The following is a 21548-nucleotide window of genomic DNA, read 5'->3' on the forward strand; positions in this document are numbered from 1 at the left end:
GCAAAGCACAAAACTTTTGACAGGGTATAAGCAAGCGATAATGCCCAAACGGGTAAGCATTAATCAAAAGTAGGATTGTCCAGGGGGTTGTGAAGCTCTATAACATATAAAAAAAAGACTCCACTCACCTGCAGAAGGTCTATTATTTCCTTGTATTGTATGGAGTATTACACTCCAATATCAGGAAAAAATGATAAACTTGTAAAGCTCTTCTTAAGCACAGCATTTACAGGAGTGCATACAAATTGCTATACACCCCCAAGAGCTATTATGATCAGGTATTGTGCTAGGAATTAATGATTACAATCAGTCAAAAATGGCAAAAACTCAGTTCATCTCTTCTTATTGTTCATAAAATACATAATGATTCAAAACCTATTGTTCCATTTACTTTTTAAAAGAATTAGGACAATATTTAAAAAAAAAAAACTGCAATTTTCTTCTTTTGTCTCTATCCCCATTCTTGAATAAGCTGATAGATCTGCTGCTGTCTTGAGGTGAATTTCTTGGCATCTGTCTCCAATACTTAAGTGACCCGATCATAATCCCTTATATAACACCCTCCCCGTCAGGTACTATTGCACTCCGAAAACTGGCTACAGTTTGTATATCTCAATAAATACAGAATTATGATATTTTAGTTACATACATAGTACCATTTCCACTGATTGTTTCACACAGACACATGCGCACACACACGCACGCATATGTATATATAGATATATATATATATATATATATATATATATACACAGCCACATCTACATACATGTGCGCAAGTGCACTCACACACACACACATGCAAAGTTTGTATTTTGAAGGGTTTTGTTTTTAAGTTGCCTAAAATGACCATTGTTTTATGTTAACATGTTAAACAGTGAGTATTTACATGTTTCAGGCTAAAAGAAGATAATGTGCAAAGGATATATATCCAAGAGATATGCAAGTTATTTCACTGCTCAGTGAAGAAAGAACAGTAAGATGAAAAAGTATACCCCCCCAACTGCATTCATAAAAGTCTTTCATTTTAAGGAATACTGATGTTGAGTTAGCCAATGAAGGAAATACTGCAAGAAACTAAACACCTGCGGACAAACTGATTTTATGCTCTAAGCATGTATGCTTGTTTTTCATCAGGCTCTCCCTGTACATTAATTCGCCCATTTCAAACTACTGAGCAAACAATGCAGTTTTATTATTTTAGAAGCCATTTTCTCAGCTCTAACTAAAGACAAAAAGGCCAGTGCCAAGATTCTGAAATTTAAACAGAATCAAATTGTCTTGGAGAGGGGAAAAAACATTCTTTGTAATTTTCATTACTTTTTTATGTTGGCTTGTTGCTCAAACCAAGCCAATACATTGACTTATCTTCCTCAAAAGCATACTTGTCCAGTAATAAAACTACCATACTGTCAAGATTACTTTGATTCTACAATTAAACTGTGATGTCATCTATCAGCATGATAGTTTTACTGCCAGCCTATAAGCTTTACAGTGTTTAAGTGACAGCAATAAGTGTCTGCTGAAATTCAAGATATTTGTGGAAAATACACAGAGTTCTTTCAGACTTATCTCTGTTTTCCAAAATTAACAGCTGACTGCAATTCCAGGTGTACCCTATAAGAAAATGTAGTCATACTCTACGTGAAGACAGCAGTCAAAATGCAGCAGTTTTGTAAACTGTACTTTCAGTCATCCATGCTACTAAGCTCTTTGATACAATATAAAATACATCAGATAGCCTTCATCGACCTACATTTTATTAGCTATTTTAGATATACAGTTAACATTCCCTAATTTCTAGATCCCATCTAAATGCACCATGAGCAATTATAAATTATACATAATAAAATGAAAAGGGCTAAACCTGGCAATAAATCAACACTATTTTTGAAACCTTGAGAGGTTTTCCAAATTGCATTTATACAGAAAAGCCTTTCCAGGGAAAAACATTTCCCCACAGTATTATAACCATAGTGCTACACATCTATAATGCGTAAGTTTTACTTAATCAGTCCAACATAACTTACAGCATTGTTACCAATCTAGCATATCATTAAAAAAATGTAACATGCAAAATCAACTATAAATTAAATTAATGTAGTTAAGTATACAACTCTGATGATGGCAGTTAATCATTTCATAGATTAATATCAATGCTGATATAATGTTTTCACTGAACAGTATGCCAAATAAATGGTTACAAGTGGAAGATAAGTTATAAAACCACCTATCATCATCACCACCATTGCTGACCTTTACCTAATCATCATTAGAACCAACTACCTTTCTGCATAACATTTAATTTACTAACAGAGTCTCAAAATGCAACGGGTTTCCACAGTTATCTCCTCTAGAAGATAACAAATGTCTAACAAAAAAGCAGGCCTTCCAATTATGGACCTTAAATGATTTAGGGTAATACAGACTTCTTCCAGACTAAAAATGGGGAAATTAAGTAAAAATGAATTTCCTCTAGCCAGCACTGTAGGCAAGTTTAGAGGTTTCTATGAGAAGTAAAAGCTCGTCAAAGCCTTCAGAGAATGGCAAGCCCAACAATTCTTAAACGTCTAAACACAGATCCTAATCATACATTCAGAGGTGCACACAGAGTAAAGAAACACAAAAAGGAGATCCTCTCTAACTTCAAAAAAAAAACCAAAAAAAAAATGAAAATGACACCAGCAATCCTACTCAGTGACATAGATGATACCAGAGACACTCAGTCCAGACACATGGAATTCAAAGTGTGACAATATTTTAGCCTACCTGTAAGTAATCTGTGAATTGTCTGGGTATGTGATGGGCCTATCAGGGCCTTTAGACACGTCTAATGCTGTTTCAGATAAAAATGAAACAGTCCAAGTGTGCACAGCAGGTCCCCACCAAAATAAAATTATTCCTTTTATTCACCAGTAGATTAAGTGCTTTCATCAGCTTATAGCTAAAGACTTCATCAGAATCTACTCAAGCATACAGAAAGGTAACTTAAGTAGTTACAAAACACACCACATGAACAATTAATAAATTGTTACTTAAAAAGACATACTTTGAAAATGTAAACACAGTGCAATCCTTCAATGAACCCCCCCCCTTTTTAATATAAAAATGTTCACAGTTAAATCTAAACCAAATAAGACCTAAGCTTTAAAACACAACTTATACTACAATAATCATTTAACCCTGGGCAAATGTGTGCTTGTAACTTAATTTGACACAGTATTTATTTTAACTCCAGGATATCTTTCCACGGTCCACCCTGAGGGTTTGGGCATACCTGCTCTATTGCAAAAAATAAAAAAATTGTGATCAGAAAACTGTTCTATATGTTTTGCCAGAGCATTAGCTTTTTTGTGTTGTCTAATGTCCAAGGAGTGTTCATACATGCAATCCCTAAAGAGTCTTTGTGTTTTCCCACATAAAATTTGGGGTACACACTACACCGAGCCACATAAACAATGCCTTTAGTGTTGCAATTACAATGAAAATTGGGTCTAATCATCTGGCGGTTAACCATTAAACTATCACCTTGCAAAATGTGTGGGCATTGTGGACAAGAGCCACATTTATAAGTGCCACGTTTCCTAAAGCTCAGTTGTAGGGAAATGTTTTCATGAATGGAGGCAAATGGCCAACTATTATCCTTGAGGGCAGAGGCACTAGAACTAAGAGAAGGACTCAGTTTCCAGCTTACCCTAGATGACTCCGTGACGGCTGATAATGGTCCCAACATTATTTTAAATGGAAAAGGTGACTATAAACTGTATAACTACACTGACAAATTATTCAGAGTTGAACATTGTGATATGCTGAGCAAAGGACTCAATTTTGTGCCTATGGTAAAAACTAGCTTAGAACATTTAATTTTGGATTTTAAAATGTTCTAAGCTAGTTTAGAACTCTTTGCCGGTGAATCCTGAGGCTTCAAAAACCCTGAAGGATTAATTTGTTTTTGTGGTCCAGCAGGACCCTTGGACTAAAGGCGTGGCAAATAGAACAAGAGTCCTGCAGGTGAACAGCACCCAAACAATAAACACAACTAGTGTGCCCATCTGTCAGAGACATTTTCTGACAGCATGAGTCACACTTTTTGAAGCCAGAAACTTTCGTATCCTTGGACATAACTCTAACACTACACACAATCCAAGTACCACAATAAAGACAGACAAAACATCTCTACACTACTAAATGAACACAACAGTTTTTTTTTTTTTTTATACAGTAAAAAGGAAGGGAAGGAGAGCCTCTAAGTTAAACGGCTGTCCTAAGGGGGGGGGCTCTCTAATTTAAACGAGTTCTTAAGAAAAAAAAGGGACTGCGGAAAGAAGCGACGTCCACAAACAACACCCACAGAGAATAAAACTATAAGGGGAAGTATACACTAGTTTTAAGAAGTTTAAACAAATATAAATATACAAAAGTATACAAGCCTGAGCCAGAAACGACACACCTCATAGCTGAAGCGGCAAATGAGATCTGGGTAGCTTTCGCTAGGCATCATGGAATAAGGGGTAGCCTCGAGCCAGTAAACAGCTCTCGAGCTATTGAAGATGGCCGAGTCGAAGCCGAGGATCGGCTCCGATCCCAAACACCAAGAATGAAGGTGAGATAGACAACTTAACATCTTGTTTTACAAAATAATTAGAAATTATCCGGTTACAGTCAGAAAAGTAGCTATATTGCAGCCCTTTGTTCAGGGTTTTCTTTTGAAGTCCAAGAGGAATTGATTCTGCAAGGGTCTCTCAGTGCAGTGACAGTTTTAACACCTCTGCAGTAGTGTGGGGGGAGGGGACTGTGAATTCCTCTTGAACTACAAAAGAAAACCCTGAACAAGAGCCTGCAATTTAACTACTTTTCTGGCGGGTGATTACAGACAGAAAAGAAGGTAACAGTGATTCAGACAAATCCCATTATATGCCAATGGCACGGGAATTCACAGTTACTTCCTTATGTCTGGCATGAGTCATACAAAGCATTATGGGAAAGAGAAAGGGTTGAGGGAGAAGATCATCACATTGATACATAAAGTCTCGTTTGTTAAAATAGGTCAGGAAACAAAGATAGAGTGGGGAAAAAAACAGATTTTTTTAGTTCTAGGATGGAGTTTTTAAATAACTACAGCCACAGACTTTTCTACTAGACCACTGGAACACTCCAAATACTACCAGTGGGAAAACATGAAGGTCCCTGACCATAACCATTTCAAAATTGCTTACCACTGTAGATCTTTTTAATGATGTAGTAGAAGCATTATGAACACCTTCAGAGAGCCATTATCCGATTTTAAAGAAAAAAGAAAGATATCCACTTCTCCAAAAATCCAAGGTGGCCAGATGATTTAGTCCTCTAACCTAACAAATGAAGAGTAAAATTGTTAAGACTAGATAAAGAAAGTCTATTGCATGTCGGCCCTGTCTCGGAAAGGTTTAAAATAGCTTAGACAAGAGTCTGTTTTTTCAGTGTTCACTGATAAAGGAAGCTTGAGGAAGATCAAGAACTATGCTTTCACCCATGAATTATGTTTTTTTTTTTTTTTTTTTTTTTACCAGCTTAGTCCCACAAAGCCTATAGCCTTATTTTCAGGCAAAACACAAAGTAGTACTTGTATCTAGGAGGGAAAATTCTGCTAGAACAATAAGACTATATATATATTTTTACCACATATTTTAATATCCCATTTTGTTATTCCCCACTGTATTATCTTAAGCGGAAAGACACCATTTCTTTCCCTATACCTGGGCTGTTACCAGTTTCTTCTCAAGTAGATCTTTCCACATATAGCCACTTCCTCTTATATGATTTTAGCATCATTACTGCCACATCATGTTTTAAAGTTTCAGTGAACATGTTTTAATTTTCTTGTTTCAGTTTAGTGCTTTCAATGGAGAGACACCAAGTGCTCACAGTTTAGGTTACTGGTATTAATCACAAATTTTCATACTATTATGAATATAATTATATTTTAAATCAGTTTGGACATACAAGATTTGAGTTAGACCTGGTGTGGGTCCACAGTATATTCAACATTGCTGTACTGGATTTAAACTTGTGCTTTGGTCCATCAGTGTGACCTTATGCCACACACTTTTCTATGAAGGTGTTTTACTTGCATGGGTATTTCAAGGTTTACCTTCCTACTCTAAACGATTTCAAATCAAGTTTATTGTAGTTTTGCATTTCTTGGACCATGCTCAAGTTTTAATCTTGGAACCTTAGCGGCACTCAAGACCCTCATAACAGGGAAGTTTCTGTGCACTTATAATATTCATACTAATATTGCTACTAGCATAACATACTGACCTAGCAGCAGAGCATCTTAAATGTTGGGGTGGGCTCTACAAGTACAGAAAATGCATGATTACTAAAGCAGGTAGTGCTGAAAACAAAAGTTCTACATTACAACTCAGTAGACTAAACTGCAACAGATTCACCTTGACAACATGTTTTCCTATATAACCAAACAGATGCAGTTATCTCCTAAGTTTAAAATAAAGCAATAACAGATTGGAAAGCATCACGAAGAAATTTACATCACATTAACAACCCTACCGAACCTACTTTGGTTACAAGTCAGCCCTCTCAAAACATGAAGCAGGCGCATGGGTCAGCTATTCTGATCTCTGCTGAGCACACAAAAAACATTCCGATGCTGTGAACATTCTACTTTACAAAAGCAGTCCAAATAATTCAAAGCAATTAGCGTGAACCCCCACAATGGTTATGTATACCTAAAGTATTCCACCGAAAGCTAACTTCAGCTCAGATATTATATTAATAACAATTCCCACCTTCCTGAAGTCATTCTAGATGCAGAGAATTCAAACTGCATTCAGAACTTTCATTCAACAACCAGGAAGATAAATCCAATTTCCAGCATCAAAACTTGAGAGAGAGAAAAAATCAATTAAAAAATGCAAACACCTTGCACGTATAACCAAAGAAGAAGAGTAAAAAAATGAAGGATCCAGATTTCTTTCTGATCACTGCATTACACATGCAACTAAAGGTGGCATACTTACTAGGGGGGGTATAAAATCATCTGGAGCCACTGCTCAGCAGAAAGAACTTCACTGTTTGGGAGGGCTGGCACAGTTTAAAGCTGCAACCATTCACAAGAACGTCATTACCATGGCCATATATAATCTGTCAGCCCTCACATGCAGAGAGAGAATCATGCTCAGAATATGAAGTTTATATCAGTTAGCATTGTGTCAGCTATCTGCTACAGCACAAGACATCTGGTAGGTACATTTGGTAAACAGTTAAAAGACAGCAATCAGTATTTAAACAAATACAAATTCTCAAATCTAACAAAGTAATATTGATTTCATACAGAAAATTATTCCTCCACCATATGGCGTGCATTTCACAAATAACAGCATATGGCAGCCCAAAAGGACGAGGGAAGATGTCCACCAGCATGCCATGAAGTTATATTCAAACAGTAAACCTGTTAGTGGAAGATCAGCTATAGGAAAGGAATTTAGCAACAATGTCCAACTAACATCCTCAGAGATGCAGAGGGACTGGGAAATATATAATGAGTGATCAGTCTCCTAAAAAAGAAAAACACATTCTCAGTGTGAAATGTTGTAAGAAAGTAGGATAGGTGACAAAAGTCCTAGCTAAATTGGATGACAGTATTAAAGACCCTCAGTATCCAATCTCTGCCTTTCAGGAGAGGAAAGAGCATGACATGGGTATATGGTAAGGCTCTAGCTACATAAAGACAATAACAAATAGAAGATCCTTAAAAAACACTCACTCACAGTTTGGAATAAAAACTCTAGCCATACAGGACGATAATGTCCAAGGCCCTCAACATTCAACCCATGTCTCACAAGAAAGGAGTCACCAGCAAGAAGACGGCAAGTGATAATGGGTCTAACCATATATAAAGTTATCAAAAAAAAGGTCTAGACAATTTTAAACATAAAAAATTCAAATCAAATAAAAGATGTACAAGATGACTTAAAACAACAAAATGATAGAAAACCACTGTTGTTGGTAGAACAAAGCAGTGAGGATAACCTTATTAGTGAGCATTTCTGTCAAGTTAAACTGACTTCATCAGACTCTAAAACAGCAGGCCTAAAAACCTGACTAATTACTCAGTAAAGACATGGCATCACATTACAAAGACCAGTCACTACTCTATATGCCCAGCATATCAGAATAAAAAAACAAAAATATCTAAATTTTTCATTAAAATGTATGTTAGTGTTATAACTTTGCTTGTTCAAAATGCATTTAAGGCTCCCTATTGAAATGTCAGCGCAAGCCAAGAAGACCAAAAACACAGGGGAAAAGCGAATCTCAAAAATCATTCTTCTCCTTTAAACTTTTCTGCAGGGGGGCAAGCCTCCCTGGCACCCCCCACCAGCTAAACTTATATATACCAACTCCAAGAAAGCCATACCTCGGAGAAAAAGGGATATTCGGAGAAATTATATCTTGGATCTAGTATATGCAAGTCCATTCTTTTGGCCATTCAGCCTCTGTATTTCAGGACTTGCTCTAGTGGGTTCTGAGATTTCAAAAGGTTATCTGCCTCAACCCCCTCCAAAGTTGTTTGGACCTTGGAGGGGGTTGAGGCATTTAACTTAACCTGCTGCAAGTATTCCATGCCGTATGAATAATTCTCTGCACTTCCCCCTCTAATGTCTATTCCCAAACAATTCACCACATGAAAAAAACTGTTTGCAATCATTGTATTTCCAAGTGTGGCAGAACAAGGCATTATTTTTGTTTTTCTTCTTTATAGCACAATTCTGTTCATAAATACGAGAAAACAGCTCTTAACATTCCATGCATTCTGCAACATGTAAGTTCAAAAAAAAAAAAAAAAAAAAACACTTCACAACTTGTGACCAACTTTCTTACTTGGAAGGTGAACCTCAAAAAAGGGTGGCCTCATTTAAGTACTCAAAACATTTTTAACATTCTCTGGTCACTATCCCATACAAATATGAGGTCATCAATGAAATACAAATAACTTTTCAGAAAAAATGTCATGGGCATATCTTCTCACTAAGCCAAACTAATTATCACTATGACTTGAAGCCATGGCTGCCTCATGGCAACTTCATATGTCTACTGAAAGTATTTGCTATTAAAGAAAAAGTAGCTGTGATGCAATATTAAATCTAAAGAGTCACAAAAGAAAATGATGTGTGCAATCAAATGTTCTTTAAAGGTCACAACTAGAGAAGTGTTTAAATGTTCTTTAAAAGTCACAACTAGAGAAGTGTTTGTAAGAAATTATTATTGAGCAAGAAAGAAAAAGTACAGTTGTGTACACTTACCATAAATGTAGATGTTCGAGTGTATTCACTGTTGCAGTCATTACATTTGGGTTATCTGCTTGCAGGTAGCCCTCAGTCGGCCTGATTAACAAAGTCTTGGGTCCTGTGTCGGTTGCTGTCCCTTCTTCCATGATGTCAAGTCATCAGGGGTATAAAACATTAAGCCTAGGCCATTACATCAGTTTTTCTGCCCCAGATGTCAGGTGCCCCCCTAATGGGAAGCAATTAAATATAAAAGTACAAAGATATACCTCCAACAAAAAAGCAAATAAACCAAAAATGCTTTTAAGCATAGTAAAGGAAAGTAGAGGTATAGTCAAAAGAAGTTAGGGGGCTGGAGGGAGGGTAACCAGGACTGCAACAGTGAATACACACGAACATCTACATTTATGGTAAGTGTACACAACTGTACTATGTTCTTCATGTTTCACTGTTGCAATCATTACATTTGGGTCAATTCCCAAAGCTATGGTTGGGAGGAGGAATTTAGATAGCATTAGGGCCAGCTATAAGGCCCTGCAAGACTGCAGTGGCAAAGCCAGCTCTGGATTTAGAGAAAAATGGCAAATGATAATGCTTGGTGAAAGTATGTACAGAACTCCAGGTAGCAGCTTCTAGGATGCCCCTAGTAGGGAGGCCTCTGAGAAATGCTGCAGAGGTAGATGCAGCCCTGGTGGAGTGAGGTCTGATCCCCTGGGGGATAGGTTTTCCATGGTGCTTATAGCAGAAATGAATGCAATGGCTTATCCATTTAGAAATGGTTTGCTTTGAAATAGCCTTCCCCTCTGCCCCTGCAGCAAATGCCACCAGCAGTTGTTCAGATTTCCTTTGAGGTTTAGTCCTGTCCAAGTAGAATCTAAGTTGTCTGTGCACATCTAAGGAATGCAGTATCCATTCCCCTTTATTCTGTGGATTGGGAAAGAAGGTTGGCAAATGAATGGACTGATTAATAGCCACACTGGATACCACCTTGGGCATGAAGGATGGATTGGTTCTGAGGGACACCCTGTCCGCATGAAAGATGATGAAAGGCTCCACTGCCATAAGGGCCTGTAATTCAGATACCCTTCTAGCTGAAGTGATTGCTAAAAGGAAAGCTGTTTTCCAAGAAATAAATTTTAAGTCTACAGTAGCAGCTTGCTCGAAAGGAGGTAGAGTGAGAAGTTAAGGTCCCAGGCTGGGGTTGGAGCTCTCCTGGGTGGTCTCAAATTTTTGGTTCCCTCTGAGGAACTGCTTGAGCAGTGGATGAGAGAAGAGGGGAGGTTCTGTGTTATAATGAGCTGAAATGGCTGAGGCGTGGATTTTAATGGAGGGAAAAGGCAGGCCTTGTGAAGAATCTCAGTTAAGTATTGTAAAATCTGAGGTAAATTGGGTGCTGCTGTGCTCATCCCTTGAGATTGGTTCCAGGCACAGAATCATTTCCATTTTTCAGCATAAGATTTTCTAGTACTAGGCCTCCTTGCCTCTAAAATTATATCCATCACAGGTTTGCTGAGGGATGGTAATGGAGAGATTAAGTAATTAGCCAGGCTGCAAGCTTCAGTGTTAGAAGCTGAGGGTGCAGAATCTGGTTCTCCTGCTGAGACAGCAGGGAGGGAGTCTGTGGCAGGTGCCATGGAGATAACCGTGACACAGTGCGCAGGAGGGGGTGCCAGTGTTGGCGCGGCTAGTCTGGAGCAACCAAAATAATCCTTGGTTTGTCCTGTTTGATTTTTAGTAGTACTTTGATGAGCAGAGGCAGAAGGGGGAAGGCATAGACTGATAGGTTTTTCCAGCTGAAGGACAGAGTATCCACTTTCCAGGCTTGTTTGTGGGGAGTCCTTGTGCAAAATTTGTCCAACTGGTAGTTCTGGGGAAGAGGCAAACAGGTCTATATCTGGCGTCCCCCATTTGCTTGTCAACATGTTGAAAATCCTTGGTTCCAGTTTCCACTTGTGTGGGTCCACGAGGTTTCTGCTTAGTCTGTCTGCCAGTGTATTTAACTTTCCTGGCAGGAACTGAGCTTGTAGGTGCACTTGGTAGCTCAAGGCTGTGTTCCACAATGCCATGGCTAGTCTGCAGAGGGGGTAAGAATGTGTACCCCCCTGCTTGTTTATGTACCACATAACAGTGGTGTTGTCCGTCTTTACCATTAGTTGCCCTGGAAGAATGTGGTCCTTGAAGGCTGTCAGAGCATTCTGTACAGCTAACATTTCTTTTTGATTGATATGCAGGTGCATTTCACTTGGGTTCCATTTGCCCTGAATGCACTTCCCTGCCAGGTGAGCCTCCCATGCATAGTCTGATGCATCTGTTGTTAGGGTTTGGGCAGCAAGGGATGGTGTGAAAGGTAGTCCCCTTGTTTTGGTGGCAGGACTCTGCCCACCAAAGGAACTCTAGGCTTAGGCAAGGTATGATAGGGATCATTGTTTCTAGGTCTTGAGAATGTTGACACCATAGGCTTTTTAGATACCACTGTAGTTTCCTCATATGCAGTCTTGCATATGGAATTAGAAGAATGCAGGAGGCCATGAACCCCAAGGCTTGCAGTATTTTTCTTGCAGATAGCAGGATATTTGTGGCCACTTGTTTGAAGTAGGTTGTCAAATGAATTTGTTTCTCTGGCATGAGGTAAGCCATCTGGGAAGTGGTATTCAAGCTTGCTCCCAGGAATATAATTTGTTGACAGGGTACCAAGTGTGATTTCTTTTCATTTATGGTGTACCCCAGACAAATTAGAACCCTTTGTACAAAGGCCAGATGATAATAAAGGGGCAAATGGCCAGACTCAGTAAATTAACTACATCAGAGAAGGATTATAAGACTGCATTGGTAGTGAAGTAAACTAGACTTTTTTTCAACCAGAAGTCACCAAATGGAATTTTTAGAGGCAGTTGCAAACAAAGTAGACAACAAGTAAAACAATACAAGCCCTACACCCAAGCTGTAAGTAATAAGGACATGCCAACAGACACTGCAGCAGTGAAATATAAGAAACCCTTTTTTTATACTCTAAATTCCCGAGCTATCAAAGAAGTTGTATCCAACAATTACAAATTCTTGATGGGGGATCCTGCTGGGAGAAAAGTAATTGGGAAGGCACCTGTTCTTTCAATAACAGAAACCCTAATCTGAAGAATATGCCAGAAAGCAATAACATAACAGAAGAAAAACAGGTACTTCAGGAGCTTTTGTTAGTAACAGCTGTAATAAATGCAGGTTTACACCAAACCACCCACCATATTTGTGAGGCAATATCAACTTCAGCTACGAAACCTCCAGATATTTTAACTGTAGCACTTCTATATCATTTGTGTTGCAGAATACGACATGTGAAGAATTTTACCGGAGGAGGATCACTGGAAAGTTGTGTTCTCACATTTATGAGCATAATTATGGTGTAAAGAAAGAAAAAGAAAAATAACACCTTGTTCTGCCACACAACAAAATGTAATGATTACAAACTTTTTTATGTGTGTGTTATAGACTGTTTATAAATAAACATGAGAAGGGAGGTGCTGAGAATTTTTTAGGCAACTAACACTTAACTGCAAGTTAAATTCAATGCCTAGCATCACACCCCTCAATCAAGACCACCACAGTTTAAATGTGTTTTCAAAAAAGAAAGTTAATGCAAGAGCTTATGTTTTATTGACCATTTATGACATGTATATTTTAACTGCCATTTCCTGGGAAAGTGGAGTTGTGAATGATATTAATGTAGTGTCATTTCCTTATTGAGTATTTAATCAGGTTTTTAAAACTGCTGTTTAAGAGTCTGATAAAATCAGCTAAACTAGACAAAAGTGCTCTTTATAAAATTTTCCACTTTTGTATTTAATGAGCAGAAGTGTTTCATCATTAACTTAAAAAAATTGACACACTCAACATCTATGACTCTACAAAAGATGCACTGAAGAAGTCTGAAGGGGGTGGGCTGGGTAATAAAGGTATTACAATACAAGATTCTTTGACAGCCATCAGCAGCTCCAATAAAACACATCAGTATGTAGCCGATGCACAATCGGACACCCCAACACTATCACCCCAATATTAAACTAATGGCTACAGACTAAGTTCCTTTAAGCATGCCTTAGCAATCATATTTCAAGTTTAGACTACATATTGTGGATACCATTGGCTGTCCATGGGGGGTCACTATAGCAGTGAGATGTGACTTGACAGCACTGGATGGCTAGATGGATGAAATTAGCTATCTATACTTCAAAATGTGCAACTGCATTTGCTCATTTTACCAGTGGCAAATCATTAAACCTCAGTAATATTTTTATTGAATCAACAATTCTTTCTTACAGTCGTACCACTTTTAACATAAAATTATCTTCTCATACATAACCGGGTTTTTCAGATAAGCCAGAGCAGCTGAACAATCAGTGGCATTTTCATGCTTCAGAAAATATAACTTTGTCCTTCCCAATTTGCCTGTAACAGAAGAAATGTAGACTGGTTCAGTCACATGGCTCTTCTATAAAAACCTGTTCATGCACTTCAATTTTTATCTGATGCTTCTTGGGACCATGCAAGTATGACACCTTCATATGAAAGATTTATTCAGTAGTTACACTTACAGATGCAATCAATTCAGACTATCTTCAAGATCCAACACACCACAACAAACGTTTTCAATATGAGGTGAAAGGTGCAGTTTAATATCCGCAAAGACTCTTACAACGTTTCATTATTTTCCTCCTTTCGTTATACAGTTTATTAGTACACATGTTCAAACTGAAGGACTTATTCTTTAATTTACCATTGTATTTATGGTGGGCATGTACTGACTTTTCTATGTAGCCATTTATATACTGGTAAATTCAAAGGTGAATGGGGCAATCATCATAGTTGGAGTCATTCATGGGTGACTATTCGGAATTTTGCCTGGCTCTTCTACAAGCTGAAGAATATTTACCTTGGCGAAGTTCTTAAAGGTGGTTTCATGTATAGTATCACCAGGACTAATAAAGATGTGGAATGACTTGTGGTTGGACTTAACCATGAGAAAATCTGAGGTGTGTACAAGGTGGAGTTAGCTTGGTAAGGTCCACGTTAAGGATACTAGAGCTTTTAGTGTGTAGTTTTATAATTTATCCCAGTGCAATAGATATTAAAATCTAGGAAACTCTGAGGCATCCATTTTTAGAGATGCAAGTCTGTCAGTCAATGCTTCTGTGAATGAACTCCAGAAGCAAGAAGGTACATGGTTTGATATTTAACCACTCAGTGATGGTGAGGTAAACTCCATGATCTCTGGTACACAATGATGGGGATCTGTAGCTACCAATCAAGTAATACTTGAGGTTGTTGAAGGTGATTTGGATTTCTAGGAGCTCTGTGTTAGGGCTGTGGATAATGAGGTGATGATGTTTCCAACAAATACAGATACTCCCCCCCCCTACAGTCAACCAAGAGCTGAAGACAAGCAAGGCACTAAATCCTGGCATAGACTGAGCTCTATTATTGCAGTGAAACCACATCACAGTAACTATACATGTATGAATGTATTCAAGTTGCAGGAAAGCCTCAAATTCCGGCATCTTTCTATTTAGACTCCTAGCAGTCAGTATTGCTACCAGGATGTTGCCTGAATCTGAGTTTGAGTTTGCAATACTGGAACACCCAAAAGGTCTTGGTCATGTATGTCTGACTCAAGGGACCTCAGGGCCCTTTCATCTTCAGGATTCGGGTGCCAGCCATGCAGCTTAAAGTCACCTATTTCCTATCAAGTGTGGTTAGTGTGGAGTTTCTATGCATAACTATAGAGACACCTCAGACTAAAATATTTCCTTCTGTGAAAGAAGAATTTACGTTGCTTACCTGGTGACTCTTAGATGAGCTATGTGGATCTGTATTATGAGTGAATGGAGAGGAAGCAAATGTTGCCTATTGTGGAAGCCGGGATCTTTCATTGTATGTTCTAGAAGGCTTTGACAATTTTCAACCTCAAAATAAGTTATGGTCTTATGACCTCTCTCAGTTTAATTTCTCCAAATCTTTTGAGTTTCAAGTCCTATAACAGGAATGGAGCCCTACTCCTATGTCAGGATATAATTAAAGTTCATGAAAAAATTAGTATTGTTTCAACCTTTGATGTTAGCCAAAAGTACTCTTCCCAGCACCTGTAATATGCCTAGAATGGACTCCTTCTGCAATTCATATAGAGTTACATGTATTGGCAGCATATCTTAATACAACTGTAGATTGTTTTTCTTTTTATTAAAGCTATTGTTCCTACGACTGCTGGAACTGTCTGGGTATCTTTCTTCCACACTGCTCTCATTTCTGCCTGCAAATCCTGCTATTTTAGGACTTTGTGTGTCTCGTATGCATGTTGTAATCACTAGGTGTAGCAATTTCAAATATCAAAGCTACTTTGCCTTTTTTCATGAACTACTATATCTGGTTTTCTCACATCTATTTTTTGAACTGTTGATAATGAGTAACCCTATATGAAGAACACTTCATCACTCTCAATGATGCTTTGTGGTCCATGTTTCCAGTGCTTCCAGTAACTTTTATATTAGTGTTTGCACAATCCCCAATGCAAATGTCTCGAAACATCATTACGTCTTTCAGTGTGCATGCCCTCTGCCATGAGTATATTACACCCAGCAACAGGGTTTACAACAGTTTTTTTTTTTTTTCAGAACCTACATTTTCTTCCGTTTCCCCCACATGTTCAATAGAGTTTATAAACCAACATGTATGTAATCCACCATCCTGGGTTGCCATTATTAACCTTTCATCCTTTGGTTTCACCTCACCTCTCTTTAACCATTCCCAAGTCAAATCCTGATCAATATGACGTTGTTACAGGAGATATATATATACACACACTCTACTATATTTGTGGCTTTTCCACATTTCTTTCCTTCTCATCTGATCCTTCTCCTTATATTTTTTCTTCTGTTTTTTGGCACAGTCAGTTGCTGTCTGATTTTTATCTACTGCTGGTCTGATTTCCATTCCTGCTTGACACCAGAATGCTTCTGCTAAACTAAGTAACAGAGGCAATTTTAGACTTTTTCTCCTCATATTTTAAATCTTTAACTATGTTTGGATCTGATGAGGTCAGCAGATATGATTGTAATTTCAAGGATGTCCATATCTCCTTCAGTGTGAGGAACATATAATCTTGGTATACACTGATTTTTATATATATTATTTGATGAGCGTAAAGCATTTTCATTGTTTTTCTGTCTAATTGATCCAGTACCTTTTGGGGCCAGTCAATCACACCAAAACCAAGTTAAAACAGAAAGAGCAAATTGGTTTATAGCCTGGACTTTCTTGCGAAATGTCAAGACAGTTGTCAATATTAGTTTTAGTATTCTGAAATATCCCTTACTGTGTTTTATCTGCATTCATTCATGTTTTATTGTTGATCACTCTCTATTTCACAAGTATTTATACACTCCTTCCTGCTCAAGTTTCTTTATATCACACTCATGTAACAGATTGACATTTTCTTGGTACTGCAACTTTCTTGCTTTAAATATTGCTTTTGCACATTTATCAAGAACAAATGTCATTCTTGTATCATCTGAGAAAATTTTAACTAATCGCAGCTGTCCTTTCAACTCCTCCTATGATAAACTATACAGTTTTAAGAGCTCCCTATTGAAATGTCAGCACTCAAAATGCCAACTGCTTTAAAGCCAAAAAAAAAAAAAACAGAGTGAATCTCAAAAATAGTTCTTCTCCTTAAACTTTTTCTGAAATCACAATACCTCAGAGAAAAACGAATATTCCAAGAAATGACATCTTGGACTTAGTATATGTAAGTCTGATCTTTCAGCCATTCAGTCTTTGCATTTCTGGACTCAATCTAGTGGATACCAACATTACAAATGATTACCATTCCAAGTTATCCACAAAAAAAGGAAATGAGAAGTCTTTAAGCAAGGTAGTTTTCTGGGAGGCAAACTGTAACCCCGACCTAATCTGTTAAGAAAACAGTTTAATGGGTTAAGGGCAAGACAAAACAGTAGTGACAAAGAATCACCCTGGAATATCCCCCTTTGAATTTTTATCCCTGGGATAATAATTTGCCCTTTGTCATGGCTTAAATTGCAAAGTGGTTTGCCACTGTTCCATGGTCACTGTAATACAATTGATAAGTATAGAATGCATCTTCTACATCTGTAAGCACTCCTTTCTCCATGAATACGGGATGCTGTCCAATGTTTTTTGGTAATCTATCCATGCCACACTTAGATTCCTCCCCTTTTTACAATTCTCTGTTATGGCTTTATTTAGCAACAAATGATCCTTTGTTCCATTTGAGTTTTTTTTCTACTGCCACAACTGACGTTTCTTCCCATTGTTAACCAGGTTGCTGTCTGTTTGGAATGCGCATACAAGTAATTCTTACTCGGGGCTAATTTAGCCAGACGTTAGGTACTGCATCTGGGCTGAGGTTTTCCAGTTAGGAGCTTTTCTTAATTTTGTTCCGATTTACTTGGCAGTTACTTCATCCCATTTCATAACCTGTACATTTGAACTCCTTATGGTTTCTTTTAAATTTTCTATCCAGTCAGCATCTTTGTTATGCTCTACAGGGTCTATTTTGGTGGTGTTTCTATTCCTTTAGCTTTGTTTCCCAGTGCTCTATACAACCTTTTTTAGGTCAACAATCAAATTCTTATTTTGCACTTTTCCTTCTAAATTTTTCTGCCTGTGCTGCTATCTTTAGTTTATTTTGCTATAGCGTATGACAGATACTGAGTGTTGCTTTTACCTCACCTGTTTTTCTAAGCATTTTTATTGACCTGATCTCTCTCTTAAATTCTTCTAACAGTGAAACTTCTTGTCTTAATTGCTTTACAGTTTTCATTATTCAATACTCCCATGAAAGCATTTGATTTCTTCCCCTCATTCCTCTATGTTTTTGTGATAAGAATTTATCTGTTATCAATTTAGCTGCATGGTAATGTATCCTACTTACTTCTCTTATATCACACAAGTTTCTGTTAATTGTCTTAAATACTGTGTTCATCTGTTTTATCAGATTTCTAACATTTTGGTATTATTTAATTTCTGTAATCTGTTTCCTTCATCGATCTTGAAATGTCTATCCATCTCTATTAAATCAGGCATCTCCTTCTTAGATCATTTCCTTCTAAACTGCAAATGGTTTCCTGCAGGCATTCTACAGAAAGTTACAGAATGTCTTTCTGTGACCTATTCTCTTCAGCTGCATCCTGCGTCGTGTGCTCAGTCTTCATATGGGAAATCACTGGCCCATCACTCCACAACAATTCCTGCTTCAGAGTTGACACTGTTTCTGTCCCTTCCCTTACTGTGCAACTCCAACTAAACTTTTTTGCAGTAGTTTCCTATTGAAGGCTCCAAAGCATTATCATGTGGCAAGTCATCAGGTGCTTCCCATTCCACACGTTTCTCCTCAATTTGGGGACTCATTCCCTCATGCTGTAACATTACCCGAGTTGGATTTTCTGCATCAAATCCATCACTTTGCAGGTAATCCAAGTTACTTTAGTTTCTATTTCTTTAACTTCTCCATTAATGATCCTCTTTTCTACTTTCTCCTTTCTTTTATTTCTTGTATTGTGAAATTCTCCATATCATGGTCCCTTTGCACGCATCTCTCTTCAAATATCTTTGGTGATGCTTTTTTTGTATTGATTAGTTTTGCTTTCTCCTTGGCATAAATATTGCATCATATCAAATCTTTTTTATTTCCCATGTCCACTATTTCTTCTTCAGATGTCTCTTGCTCCACCTTTTTCTCTTTAATTTGGGGAATTACTGTTCCATCATCTTGTGACATTACCTGTGTTGGACTTTCAACACTAAACACTTCACTTTGCAGGTATTCCAGAACATCAGTTTCTACTTAACTTCTGCCTTACTAATCTTCTGTTCTATGTTCACCCTTTGTGTTCTTATTTTTTGTACTATGAAATGTTCAACATTTAGGTGCCTTTATCTGTATTTCTCTTCAAATATCTTTTGGAGCTGCTTTTTTCTACTGATTAGTTTTTGCATTTTCCTTTGCATAAATATTGCACCATATCAGATCTCTTTCTTTTCCATGTCTCTTTTATAACTTTCAGAATAACTCTGGGTTTTGTTCTTTGTATTTTCACACTTCTGTCACTTTTTTCTAGGTGGCTTAAAGTTTCCATGTCTATGTAATGTCTTTTTCATGGACCTGTTGTATTCATAAATGCAAATTTACATTTGAAGCTTATGATAGTTTTTCTTGTGAAATATTTTTCTTTCCGCTAATGATGAGCTGTAGGGTGGGACCTATGAGCCTTTGTCAATTTTTTCTTTACAGCCTCAACATCCTCGCCCCAACCCTGGCCTCATCCCATTGCAGGAATGTTTTTGTGTCTTGAGGATGCTACTCTGCCATTTTTTTTCCAGTCTTGGCACCAGTGCACACACTAGGATCTGGCACTTTTTTATCCAGGGAACTGGGCACACAGCTATCTTTTTTTTTGTTTTTTAACCTACCTCTCTCCATTATATATGCTATAAAAGATACAGTCTATATATATCAGTGTCATCTTGGTGAGATTTTGCAAAAACAGGTACACCACATGAAGGTACTCACCAAGACTTGAAAATTGATTCAGTCCCAGGAATACCACTGTCCTTTTCTTGCTGATTTCAACAACTCTCCATTCAGACCCCCTCCCTTAGAGCGAGTAGGTATTGCCTGATGAGCTAGAGGCTGGGACCTATGAGGCTTTGTCAATTTTTCTTTACAGCTTCAACATCAGTTACGGTCTATTAGGATGATGTGGTAGTATGGATTTATGATAATCACTAATACAGGGCTGCTGTGGGAGGTTTGCCTGCATGATTCATAAATATTTACATCTCTCACAGATATTATTAACTGGTTATTATTAACTGGTAAAAGCAAAGAACAGTTGGCTGAAGGCAGTTGCTGCACCGCCATAAAGCACCAAATTTAATCGGACTGGCCACAGATACGGTGAGAGCAGATTGATTCAACATGCTGTCAAAGGGTAGAGGGGTGAGGGCTGATTGTAGTACTCAAAGGTTCAAGGGATACTGCCATAGTATACCCTGAAAATTTATGGATGAAGTATTTAGGGTGATAATCTAAAGTGAGTTTAGGAAGCAGGTAGTCTAGCAGTGCTTATATATAATTATCAAAATAAAAAAGAAACTGTTTTACTGTTAAAGACTATGCTTTTGTGTTCATCATCCAATAGGATTAAAACCAATTTGTGCTGCTGTGCAAGTACAGCAGCATGCAGAACTGAACAAGGTATTTTAAATTCTATAAGGCTCTGCCCCTGCAGAAGCCAGCCAATCAAAATCTAGCCAATGCCCCACAGAAGCTGGACAGTCAGAAAACGGCACTCCAATCCTTGACTGAAATCCAAGCTTTGGTAGGTGTTGTGTGGAAGTCTGCTGTCTTCACTAGAGGATGGAACATTACAGAATAAGTGCTACGAAGCAGATGAACTCCTCTTAGTGTGCTGAATCAGTAGAAACCCAGACGGAAACTGGTTTCATAGTCTTCTCCTGTGTAGTCTTGTTGACCTCAGAGCATCCAACACTTTGAGCATTGAACGGCGCAAGACCCTTGGCATTTGAAGTCTGTAAGGCTCCACTTCTGCAGAAGACAGCCAATTAAAACCAGGCACTCCAGTCCTTCACTGGAGACCAAGCTCAGGTAGCTACCATGTGGAAGCTTCTAGCAAGTTTTGCCCCATATATGATGAGCTCTTTATAAGTTTTTTTTTTAATGTTTGTATATTTATGATGAGAAAAAAACATTTCTAAGTAATACTGATATGTGGTGTAGCTTCCTTGACAATATGCAGTTAGTATGGATGCGTGATAGGGCTGATTTGAGGAATTTTGTAAAGTATACTGACAATAATGAAGTTGGCTAGTAGTTTTCTTCTGGGGCAGAATGTTTCAATTTTTTTGAGAAACAACTGAAAAATAAAGTTTGGATGTTTACAAGTATATTTCCAGTTATACTGCCTATCCCCTTGTCCTGACAGATCATCTGCTTTAACTGATTACACTCGAGTGCTGGAATGTTATGCTGTTGACTGGAACCCCAAACTCCTTTTGTGAAGCTCACCATTGAGCCTACTAGCTCCATATAACCACTTTAAGGGATTAAAATATATAACCACAGTAAATTTTGCACTGTACATGTAGGGTTGAGGGTTTTGTAATTCACACACTGCTCCCAAATGTTTCTCTTCTACAGCTGCATACACAACT

General features: G+C 37.8%; 1 protein-coding gene across 2 annotated transcripts in view; it reads right to left on the reverse strand.

Annotated features, from left to right (window-relative positions):
- Positions 1-21548, reverse strand: part of CWF19L2 (CWF19 like cell cycle control factor 2) — a 1774451-nt gene that overhangs the window by 1671094 nt on the left and 81809 nt on the right. The gene's annotated exons all lie outside the window — the stretch shown is intronic.

The sequence above is a fragment of the Protopterus annectens genome, chromosome 5.part0 (assembly GCF_019279795.1).
Source record: "Protopterus annectens isolate FY-2018-M chromosome 5.part0, PAN1.0, whole genome shotgun sequence".
Classification (NCBI taxonomy): domain Eukaryota; kingdom Metazoa; phylum Chordata; order Ceratodontiformes; family Protopteridae; genus Protopterus; species Protopterus annectens.